Source organism: Pelobates fuscus, chromosome 4 (genome assembly GCF_036172605.1).
Source record: "Pelobates fuscus isolate aPelFus1 chromosome 4, aPelFus1.pri, whole genome shotgun sequence".
Taxonomy (NCBI): domain Eukaryota; kingdom Metazoa; phylum Chordata; class Amphibia; order Anura; family Pelobatidae; genus Pelobates; species Pelobates fuscus.
In genome coordinates, this window is record NC_086320.1 from 95,652,301 (window position 1) to 95,664,311 (window position 12,011).

General features: G+C 40.8%; 1 protein-coding gene across 2 annotated transcripts in view; it reads left to right on the top strand.

Moving 5' to 3' along the window:
• Window positions 1-640: 640 nt before the first annotated feature.
• Window positions 641-12,011, top strand: part of RB1CC1 (RB1 inducible coiled-coil 1) — a 146,284-nt gene continuing 134,913 nt past the window's right edge. For both annotated transcript variants that reach the window (XM_063451396.1, XM_063451397.1), the window contains exon 1: window positions 641-760. The gene's annotated coding sequence lies outside the window, so the exon portion shown is untranslated. The remainder of the gene's footprint in view (window positions 761-12,011) is intronic.

Below are 12,011 nucleotides of genomic sequence, written 5' to 3' on the forward strand. Positions count from 1 at the left end.
GAGGTTAGTAAGAAATCCCCATCTGTACAGAACGTGGGCATCAGTGCTTTAGTTATATTTACAATATTTTGAGTTCTTTTTATTAATTGATCTGGATGTGAAAAACATTTTATAAGCAAAAATGTGAAAAAAAACAACCCCCCCCTCCCCACCCCCCCACAGTTTTTAACATTTCAGTCACATGTAATGTTGTTATGTATATACATGGGCTTTTAAATGAAAGCCCTTTAAGATATAATATACACTATCTATGGGGCACTTGAAGAAAACTATAGACTGTATATATTCCTCCTTGATAATGATGGTTGATGTCTTCTGTAGTCCATCTATGTTTAATTTATTTATATATAAAAATATATTATACTATATAAATATTAAGGAAACAACGTTAGTACTAATGCTAGTTAATTATGTTGAAGACTAATTGTTTTGTGATGATGGTAGTAAAACAATGGGTTTATACAATGCACTTTCTATGTTTGCAATGCCAAGCGGTAGACCCAGGTCTGTGCCCGTGACGTCACCAGATAGGCGTCAGCCTACAGGGAAGAGAAACGCCTGAGCACACAGCCTCTCCCCCTCCTCCCCTTGTCCTTTTCCAATGACGCTCCCAGGTCCTGAAACTCTGCGAGATCTCCGCTTAATCTCGCGATGTTACAGCCGCCGCCGCCGGAAACAAGCTACCCGAGCGATGCTGAGTCGTCAACAACAATAACAATAACAAGGGGATCTTCCTGACTGTCAGCCACACACTAACCGGGTATGAGGGGCACACGGCTGGGAGGGAGGAGGGACAGGGGAGAGGGCACTGGCTGGCTAATAAAGCCAGTTAGCGGTTTGTTATGATTTAAAGGCAGTATGGAGCAGACCTGTCAAGATGACAACTCCTCCCCGGTCTGTGGGAATGAGGCCCCTGATAACTCATGGCCCCAGCCTGCCACTGCATGCCAGACACTGCATGCCAGCCAGATGTGTAGGCACCCTGCTGCCACCTGTCACTCACCTGGCACTGGGATACATCTCATCACAGACCAGTGGTGGCCATCCTTTGTCACTCCAGCTGCTGGGGCACCAAGGGTTAGACATGACAGGGGTAGGCAACCTTTGGTTCTCCAGTAGTCGTGGATTACATCTCCCATAATGCTCTCACAGGCATAAAGCTGGCAATGCATCAGGGAAGATGGCCACAACATCTGGAGTGCTGAAGGTTGCTTCCCCCTAGATATAATTCCCATTCTGAACCCTATCGCAATACACTATGCCAGATGTGGGGGGATGGTAGATTAGCAGCTGTTGTGCAATAAGGACACCTGTGTTGCCTTAGAGTGGCACGGTCATTGTTTGGGGACTTTATAAAGTTACCTGATGGTGACATCACAGCCGGTGGTTGTGGGGGCAGGTAAAGTTGAGTTTACGCAAGGGCTGTCATTTTGATATGGCGGGGTCCTCTAATGTGCCGACGTCACTGCTGTACTCTCGCACATGCGTTATAGTACAGCATTGAGGTCTGTGGAGGATCCCGGGAGATCCTCCATAGACAAAGCCAATTCCCTGCAGCTGTCACTGGAGTCTCCGCCTTGTGTCAAAGAAAGTCAGGCAGAAGAGCAATGCAGAGATGATATAGTCCCTACTTCGCCTCTGTATATTTCTTGATTGGTTGGGAATTTCAGTGAAATTCCAACACAGTGATAATGAGAATTTCCTAAGTCTGCTATCTTTTATGAAATGCTCATTTTTAATATGAGGGTAACAGGGCTGCTTTAAAGGCCTTCAGACTGGCAGAGCACCAAGGGAGTTAGTCTCTAGCTTCTAGATGCTGTTACTGCTCAATAGAGTAATTTATTAGGAATGCTTGTTCTATAGCATGAATGCATAATTATGTGTCTTATTCACAGATTTAAGTCAGTGTATGCTTCAACGTATTTATGTGTGTGTATGTATATGTATGTGTGTATGTATATATATATATATATATATTTTTTTTTTTTTTAGTGTTCGCTTGTTCTTCTATGCAAGATTAGCGATATAGTTATCATTTACAGCAGTGGCGACCAGGAAAAAGATCCCCAGATGTTGTTTTCATATGCATTGCAAGTCTCACACCATAGAGTAGGTCATCAACAGCTGGAGGTCTACATTTTGGCAACCCCTGATTTTAGAATAATTGCACAAAGTATTGTAATCTATGCGAAATCAGATTGTATACCAGTAGTGAAGCCCATGCAAACATGGTAGAATATAAACATACATATTTTTTTGTAAATCGTATTGACTTATCTCATTGTTTTTTTTTGTGTGACTTAGAATACAAAGTTGTATTGCTAACACTATAGATCCCTCTGGTTCTCCCCTCTCCCCTCCCTTTGTGCCCCACCCCTCCCCCCATCCCATAGCAGCTAAAGGGTTAAAAAAAAACTTTTAGTCACCTATGCGATTCCAGCGCTGATGTCTGTCTGTGTTGGGTCGTCACACAACCTCCTTCAGTGCTTTTATATGGTGATTCCACTGATACTGGATGTCCTCATGCAGAGTGTGAGGACATCAGCGTAATTTTAAACGACCAAGAGTCTGTTAGAAATCAGGAAGTGCCTCTAGTCTAGTGGCTGTCTGTCAGCTACAAGAGGCAATCTGAGACCTGCAAGGCAAAGATTTACATTGCAGGACTAAGTGGGACAGGGACACTGCACCCAGATCACTTCAATAAAATGAAGTGGTCAGGGTGGCTATCGTGTCAATTTAAAACAGCACTATCACCTTATGGGGTCTTTGCATATTTTGCAAAGCCCCCAGTGGTGACATAGCTGCTCTGGGTACAGTGGCCCAGGTGTGCAGAGGAGGTGAGTTATACGTGTCTGATGCTGTCCTGTGCAGGCACCGCCATTACGATCTTAAGCTCTTGGTACCTCTTCCTCCAGGAGCCCACAGCCCAGAGGTGTACTCTTGCACATGCAGGAATGTACGACACCAATGTCTATGGAGGATCCCTTGTGATGTGATGTGGGAGATAGTGTGCCTTGTTCCCACAGTCGTTGTGGGAAGTGACCAAACTTGATGGTAATAGCTTCGTACTTCGTCAAGTTTTGTCAACTTGAGGATACACCATAAGTCAAAGTAATCCCTACTTTTTCTTTTATATCATCTTTTTTTGAATTTTGATGACATTCCAACACAGTCTTTGTGAAATGCTCAAAAGGATTTTTGTGTGACAAAGCTGCCTTAAACCATATTTTGGTACCATGGATATCATCAGTCACCACTGAATGTGAACCTGTTGTCAAAATATTAATTTACCTGAAACCGCTCCCATGTGCATTGAATACATCATATATCACAAAGATACATGATGTATTTACTGTAAAATATGGAGATTTACTCACCTTTCCTCCATTCCAGTGCCACTATCTTCAAGCTTTGTGGGTGTTATGTGTCATGTAACAACCACATCCAGGCCATCCTCTGCCTCCAGTCTTCATTGATTTGCCTTGCTTGGGTGACATCACTCTGTTCCTATACTCCCTAGCCGGCATGAGTTTCCTTAGCAACCACAGTGCATGCTCTTTATCGATATATATATTTTTAATAAAAGTACTATAAGTTATTTTAACCTCCTGCAGTCTGTGTCCCACCATATGATCAATACTAAGATACTGAAAAAAAAAATCAGAAGACATGGGGATACCTATTACTTTCATATACTGATGGTTAAACTTGATATTGCTGGTTCCCTAAATAGTGAGTGTAACCAGTATGCGTGTGCACTTAAAATTTTTGTTTTTTTTAAATATACACCATGAAAGTTTTTTTTTATTAATTTAAACTTTATTAACTCTATACCTTCAGTTGCAAATTGAATTATCCACAACAATTCATTGTTTTATGTTGTGCTTAGTGTGCACTTTCACATGTATGAATTTTGTATTCATTTTGCGGAACACTTATTGGAAAACACTACACTAGAGGCACTTTCTCTGGAAAAACCGAGTAAAACTCATCATGTGACCAAATGCAACTCATTCATCCGTAGCATTTGATTGGATGCATGTGACATCCTCTATAAGGAATATTGGACGAATGTTCATCGTGGAAGTGATACCTCCACGATGACCTAATGGGAGGTGGAGCAGGCAACAACCCAGGGTGAATCTTGGTGCTCGAAAAAAGATAAGTAAAATCTTTTGATTTTTACTGGTGAAAGAGGGAAGCTGAATTTAAAAATGCACTAGGACACTATAGTGTTAGGAATTCTGGTTTCTCTTCCTAACTCTATAGTGCTACTTTTAATACTTCCATCTTATTGGACAGGAGCTTCTGGCTTTCCTGGAGGAGGTGACCTGCGCCTGGCAAACAAAAGGTAAATTGTCACACTATTTGCAAACGGTTTTATTACTTGAGTCCTGTACAGCCACTATTCAATGTTGGAACATTTCTCAATTTTTCTTTAATTACAATTATAAGACCCAGGGGCATATTACAAACTGAACTGTAGGCCAAAAGAACTAATTTGGAATTGTTTAAGCTTCAGCTGCTGCTTGACTATTCTACACTATATGTTGCAGGTTGATTTTCAAATCTCTACAATTCAGTGTTTGGTGAAAATCCCTCTCTGGATTTTTCAGTCTCCTTGAGCACTAGTTTGTTCTAAATTAATGTATTTTCCTCTTAGCAGGAAACTTGAATAGTGTGTATTTGTTTGTACAGGCTAGTTGCACCTAGCTTATATAAGTGCATTTATATATTCCCTTGTTTAACAAAGTCCACTAATTTCACAGGTCAATGTTCTTCAGGACTCTTGTTTATTACAGGTTACAGTGCGTCAGGAAACTCAATAGTACAAAGCGAGCTTAGTTTAGCCCAGTCTTTTTAATCTACAGGGCAACTCTCTAAGGCAAAGAGCCAGCAGATTGCAGTAGAGGAGATGTGGTAGCTATTTTTAAAGGGAAATTACAGCAATTTGAGTTTGACATAGGCATGGAGAAATTATATTAACAGTTATCAAGTGATAATATTAAAGGGACACTACAGTCACCAGAACAACTACAGCTTTTTGTAGTTCTGGTGAGTATAGTCAGTCCCTGCAACCTTTTTAATGTAAATATAGCCTTTCTGGAGAAAAGACAGTGTTTACATTACAGCCTAGGAACTGCTCTAGTGGCCACTCCTGGAGATAACAAGTCAGAACAATATTAAAAATAGATGGCCTCTCTGGGCTTTTGTAATGTCTGTTTTTTTTTTTTTTTTTTAAATAACACTGGGACAAACTGCACATAAAAAAAAGTAAAGTAAATCTTCAGGGTTATTCACTAAAGTGAATATAGTCGTGAATTCATTTAAAGGGAATTTAACAATTTGAATATTATGGCCTATAATAGATTTTAAAAATTCACTTTGAATTCCTAGCAATTCTCACTATAGTAAATAACCCTGCTTCTCTCCCTATTTAGAAGGAGAGAGATGTACTAGGACCATTTGTCTTCTCAGATGAGTCACTGATTAATCCTCATATTTTTGAAAGCGAAAAAGAAAAATCACTGTCATTATGGAGGCAAGAAGGATTTTTTCCTTTTTAAGTTACTGTAATGGGAAGAGTGAGTGCTTCTCTGTGGAAATGATCTCCCAGTGAAAGGAGTGAATGCGGCACCAAGACCAGGAAGGTAATGGATAACTAGTTTCACAGGAACAGGAAAAACAGGAACACCCAAATGTTATAAATATGTATTTATAGAATTAGTGTACCTTTAAGTACTATCTTCTGAGCTGGGAGAGCAGTTTGTATATCAATGTTTTAACTAGGTCTTCTGTACAGTACATTATATGTAACACATTCAGGTTGTATTTGGTAGATGTAGATGCATTCTACATTTTACTTATGCAGCACTTAATTATTTTTATTCTATAATCATGGCATTTCATTTTTTAAATCTTAGTTTAAAGGACCACTCTAGGCACCCAGACCACTTTAGCTTAATGAAGTGGTCTGGGTGCCAGGTCCAGCTAGGGTTAACCCATTTTTTTTTAATAAACATAGCAGTTTCAGAGAAACTGCTATGTTTATTAATGGGATAAGCCTTCCCCCAAATCCTCTAGTGGCTGTCTCATTGACAGCCGCTAGAGGCGCTTGCGTGATTCTCACTGTGAAAATCACAGTGAGAGCACGCAAGCGTCCATAGGAAAGCATTGTAAATGCTTTCCTATGCGACCGGCTGAATGCGTGCGCAGCTCTTGCCGCGCATGCGCATTCAGCCGACGGGGCGGAACGGAGGAGGATCGGAGGCAGATATCTCCCCGCCCAGCGCTGGAGAAAGGTAAGTTTTACCCCTTTTCCCCTTTCCAGAGCCGGGCGGGAGGGGGACCCTGAGGGTGGGGGCACCCTCAGGGCACCATAGTGCCAGGAAAACAAGTATGTTTTCCTGGCACTAGAGTGGTCCTTTAAGTGCATTCTTTTTAACTTTAAAATTTATTAACCAAAAAATTATAAATAAAAAAGACAATATGTGTATTGTAGACAGCCATGCAGACTATGCTGTTGCTTATGGTAAAGTGTGCTCTGCATTGAAGAAATAATATTTACAGCCTCTGAATTAGTACTACTAGTAGTAGTATTCATATAGCTCAAACTTATTTCACAGCTATTTACAATATTATGGAAGGGGAAATGTAAATATAAATGGGACAATTACAAAGTGATATGCGAACAATAGATGGATAAGGACACTGCTCAGACGAGCTTACAGTCTAAAGCCGTGGTCTTCAACCACTGGTCCGCGGACCGGTGGCGGTACGCAAATATTTATTGCTGGTCAATGAAAGATTTCACCTGACTATACTGTCGGGTAAAAGTTTTCGCGCACCGGCAATAAATTGCCGCGGTTACCACGGCAAAGCTCGCAAAAGTGAGCTCTAGCAGCTCCTGAGGATGCTAGAGTTCACTCTCACCACCAGGGAATGCAGGAAATCACCCACCCACCTCCCAGGCAAAGGTAAGCAGGGAAGGGGGGGGGGGGGGGGGGAGAATATCAAGATTATTATTTTTTTAATTAAAAAAAATATACATTTATTAATCTCCCCTCCAACCCCACAGACCCACAATCATTTTACCCTACACACACACACACACACACACTACCGTTGATTAGAGCGTTATAGGTAAGGCTTAGTATTTTTAATTAACACCTACAGCATACAATAAGTCAGTGTAACGATCGACAGATGGGCGAAGGATGAGAGGAGCAAAAGATCATTCAAGTTGTAGTGGGGCAGTACGGCTTCTGGGGAGACAGTTGGGAGAGAATTACAGTAAGCCATGTTTTTAAGAGTACATTTACAGCAAAGTATGACTTTGATTTTATTTAGTGGTGTTTTAAAGGTTTCAAATTCTTTCTACATGTATTGCAAATGAGGCCTGAAAATAATTCTAATACAAGTCATGATGATTAATTGCACCCATATACAAAATGCTTCTGAGTTTATTCCACATTAAATACATGAGTCATAAATTCCACTCTAGTTTCTCATGCAGCTCATGTGTCTTTTTAATAAAGCAAAACTCATGATCATCTTCATAGATTTAAATTTCATTCATACTCTGTAATTTCATAAGAAAGCATTATTTAGCTTTTGTAAGAGCTTGATTTGTATAGGCTAGTTAGACACTGTGAGTAAATGACATCTTTAAATAAATCGTATAATATCCTATCATAAAATGTTAGTATCCCATTCTAATCTATGGAATAGGGAGTGGCCAGTACTGATTAGAGACCAGATATCTTGGCCAAAGGGGTTCAGAAACAAATACAGGAGGATTAGTTACAGAAATAAGTAACCCTAACACTTAACCTTACCGTAATCCTAAAGAATTCCATCTGCCAATATCAGCAAATGGATATCCTAGTTTAAACAGTGGAAAGCGGCATGTGACCGCAAGAAAAACACTGTATATACATGTAATGGCACAATATTATGGAAGTTGTTTAAAATCTTTACATGTCATGTTTTATCTCTAAATGACTGACTACAAGGTTTTATTTCGTTACTTTGCTTAAAGGGACACTATAGTCACCCAGACCACTTCAGCGCAATGAAGTGGTCTGGGTGCCAGGTCCCTCAGGTTTTAACCCCCACTGCTATGTTTACATTTGGGGTTAAGCCAGCCTCTAGTGGCTGTTTTCCGGACAGCCACCAGAGGCGCATCTGCGACGCTGGAGGCATATTATGCCTCCATCGCGCAGAGCGTCCATAGGAAAGCATTGAGAAATGCTTTCCTATGGACAATTTGAATGCGCGTGCGCGGCATGTGCATTTGGCTCCTGTGATGTCGGACGGGAGAGCTGACGTCGGAGTGGGAGGCGAGGTGAACAGCGCCCCGGCGCTGGAGTAAGTTAAGCTGCTGAAGGGGTTTTAACCCCTTCAGCGCCACGGGAGGGGAACCCTGAGGGTGGGGGCACCCTCAGGGCACTATAGTGTCAGGAAAACCGCTTTGTTTTCCTGACACTATAGTGATCCTTTAAGAAAACAAACAAATCTGTTGTTTTTCAAGTTTGTGTAATATCTTCATATATCAATTATTAGTACGTGTTTTAAAACAGTTTGTTCATGGTTTTTAACTAAAATGTGCCTTTTTTTATTTTCCTGTGACTTTATTCTGTCCACCCATGAAACAGGTGAAAGTGCCACCTGTGCAAACAGGTGAAAGTGTCACCTTTGAGACATTGGTTATTTATTCCTTTCGAGAACAATCTGCTGATATATTGCTGTGTAATAACCATGTGACACCCATGGTCTTATGTTAGTCATTCCATTTAATACATACAGTGCCTTGCAAAAGTATTCACCCCCCTTGGCATTTTTCGTGTTTTGTTGCCTCACAACCTGGAATTAACCCCTTCCCGCCATTACGGCGTTCTATGCCACCCTGCTTTAAGTGGGCTTTAAAGCCGTTGCGGCGGCATAGAACGCCGTAACGGCTTTGAGCCCTGGAGCGCCCGGTATACTTACCTTACCGGCGCTCTGCTTCAGGAGGACTGCCTCACAGCCCAGGCAGCTCTCAAAGAGCGATCACATGCCCCCCTATAGCTGGCTGTGGATCTGCCAGCAGGGGGACTGTCTAAAATGTCACAGTCCCCCTGCTGGTGGGATCTGTAAAAAAAAAAAATATTAGACATGTGTAAAATTAAAATAAATATATATATGTTACAGAACATGCCCACAGCTTTGAAGATGTTGTTTTTTTTAATTTTTTTTTTATTGTGAAGCAAACAACAAATAGTACAAAATAACAGAAAAAGTCAATGTGCATAACTATTCACCCCCTTAAAGTCAATACTTTGTAGAGCCACCTTTTGCGGCAATCACAGCTCCAAGTCGTTTTGGATAAGTCTCTATGAGCTTGCCACATCTTACCACTGGGATTTTTGCCCATTCCTCCTTGCAAAACTGCTCCAGCTCCTTCAGGTTGGATGGTTTGCGCTTGTGAACAACAGCAATCTTTAAGTCTGGCCACAGATTTAATATTGGATTGAGGTCTGGTCTTTGACTAGGCCATTCCAACACATTTACATTTTTCCCCTTAAACCACTCAAGTGTTGCTTTAGCAGTGTTTTTGGGGTCATTGTCCTGCTGGAAGGTGAACCTCCGTCCTAGCCTCAAATCATACACAGAGTGGTACAGGTTTTGCTCAAGAATATCCTTGTATTTAGCACCATCCATCTTTCCCTCAACTCTGACCAGTTTCCCAGTCCCGGCTGCTGAAAAACATCCCCACAGCATGATGCTGCCACCACCATGTTTCACTGTGGGGATGGTGTTTTTTGGGTGATATGATGTGTTGGGTTTGCTCCAGACATAGCGTTTTCTTTGATGGCCGAAAAGTTCAATTTGAGCAAACTCAAAAGTACTATTTTGGATTTTGCTGAAAATAATGGCTTTCTTCTGGCCACTCTGCCATAAAGCCCAACTCTATGGAGCGTACGGCTTATTGTCGTCCTATATACAGATACTCCAGTCTCTGCTGTAGAACTCTGCAGCTCCTCCAGGGTTACCTTAGGTCTCTGTGCTGCCTCTCTGATTAATGCCCTCCTTACCCAGTCCGTGAGTTTATTAATGCCCTCCTTGCCCAGTCCGTGAGTTTTGGTGGGCGGCCGTCTCTTGGCAGGTTTGCTATTGTGCCTTGTTCTTTCCATTTGGTTATGCTAGATTTGACGGGGACTTTAAAAAAAGGTGTGTATATGTAATGACAGATCATGTGACACTTAGATTGCACACAGGTGGACATCATTTCACTAATTATGTGACTTCTGAAGGTAATTGGCTGCACCAGAGCTTTTTATGGGCATCATAACAAAGGATGTGAATACATATGCACATGCCAATTTTCTGTTTTCTATTTCTAAAACATAGTTTTATGTATATATTTTTCTCATTTCACTTCACCAACTTAGACTATTGTGCTCTGATCCGTCACATAAAATTCAGATTAATAAAACATTGAACTTAAGGCTGTAATGTAACAAAATAGGCCAAAAGTCAAGTGGGGTGAATACTTTTGCAAGGCACTGTATATAGCTCCCAAAAACCATGCATTTAATATTGTTTTTTCATGTACTGTTCTGTAAACTGTATCACACACACACAAGCTCACTAGACAGTTCTAGTTGCAGGCACACTCTCAACAAGCATTTTTGATCAGTATAGGTTTCCACGTCACTTTAATGTTGAACTGTATTTACTGATATAAGTATGTTAAAATATTCCTCTTGCGATTGTCACATTTATAAGAGAAGTATACTGGGAGAGGCAATTTAAAAGGACACTATAGTCACCAGAACAACTACAGCTTATTACATTTGTTCTGGTGAGTAGAATCATTACCTTCAGGCTTTTTGCAGTAAACACTGTCTTTTCAGAGAAAATGCAGTGTTTACATTACAGCCTAGTGATACTTCACTGGCCACTCCTTAGATGGTTGTTAGAGATCCTTCCTTGGTCATGGCTGCCTAAAATGCATCCAAACATTCAGTATCTCCTCCTTCTGCATGCAGACACTGAACTTTCCTCCTAGAGATTAATTGATTCAATTCATCTCTATGAGGAGATGCTGATTGGCTAGGGCTGTGTTTGAATTGTGCTGCCTCTGCCCATGATCTGCCTCCTTGTCAGTCTCAAACAGTCCTATGGGGAAGCATTGTGATTGGATCAGAGGTCAGAGGGAGTTCACAGGCAGAGGCAGCAGCTTCAGACTTGAATACAAGTAATATTTTACAATCTTTAGGGAGGCCAAGGGGGCCAGATAGTGGTTTTAACCCTATAGGGTCAGTGATACATGTTTGTGTTCCTGACCCTATAGTGCTCCTTTAACCCTAAAGTACTTCAGCAAACATTAAGTGCTTTAGGTGGCTGTAGTGTTCCTTTAAAATTACTCTATAGGCCAGTGGGTTTTCATCTGTGAACTGTGGCACATTGGTGTGCTACAAATGCTTTGCCTTCAAGTGTGTAATAGGTTGAATGCAGTCCTTAATTTTTCATTTTTGTTCATGTATTTATATTTTAAAAAGTGTTGGTATTAAAATAATATGTCAAGCACTATATATAGTAGAGCAACATTGTGATTATGATGGGCACTCACTAAAGTAAGTAGTCAAACTGTTTAATAACCAGGTGTCTTTATCTGGGGTCCACCTCTGTCTGAGCTAAGCCCAGCAGTGCAGGAACACATTTGCAGAGAGCAGTTAGTCTACCCTCTCAGTTATTGAGTTGGCACTGCACTTAAAGGAAAACTGTCATCAACGTTTTACTTCTTGTTTCTTTTTTCTTTACATTTAATGAAACGTAATGATATTTTTAAAAAATTAGGTATATCGATTTTGTTTTTGAGAACTTCACTTTTTATTTGGCTGAGCAGCCATGTCAGGCTGTAATCTAATCAGCTACTTCTCAGCCTTACTTAGGTTGAGCAACAGTTGACCAGAGTCTGATTAAACATGGCTGCTCATCCAGTTAAAAAGTAAAAAAAAAAATGT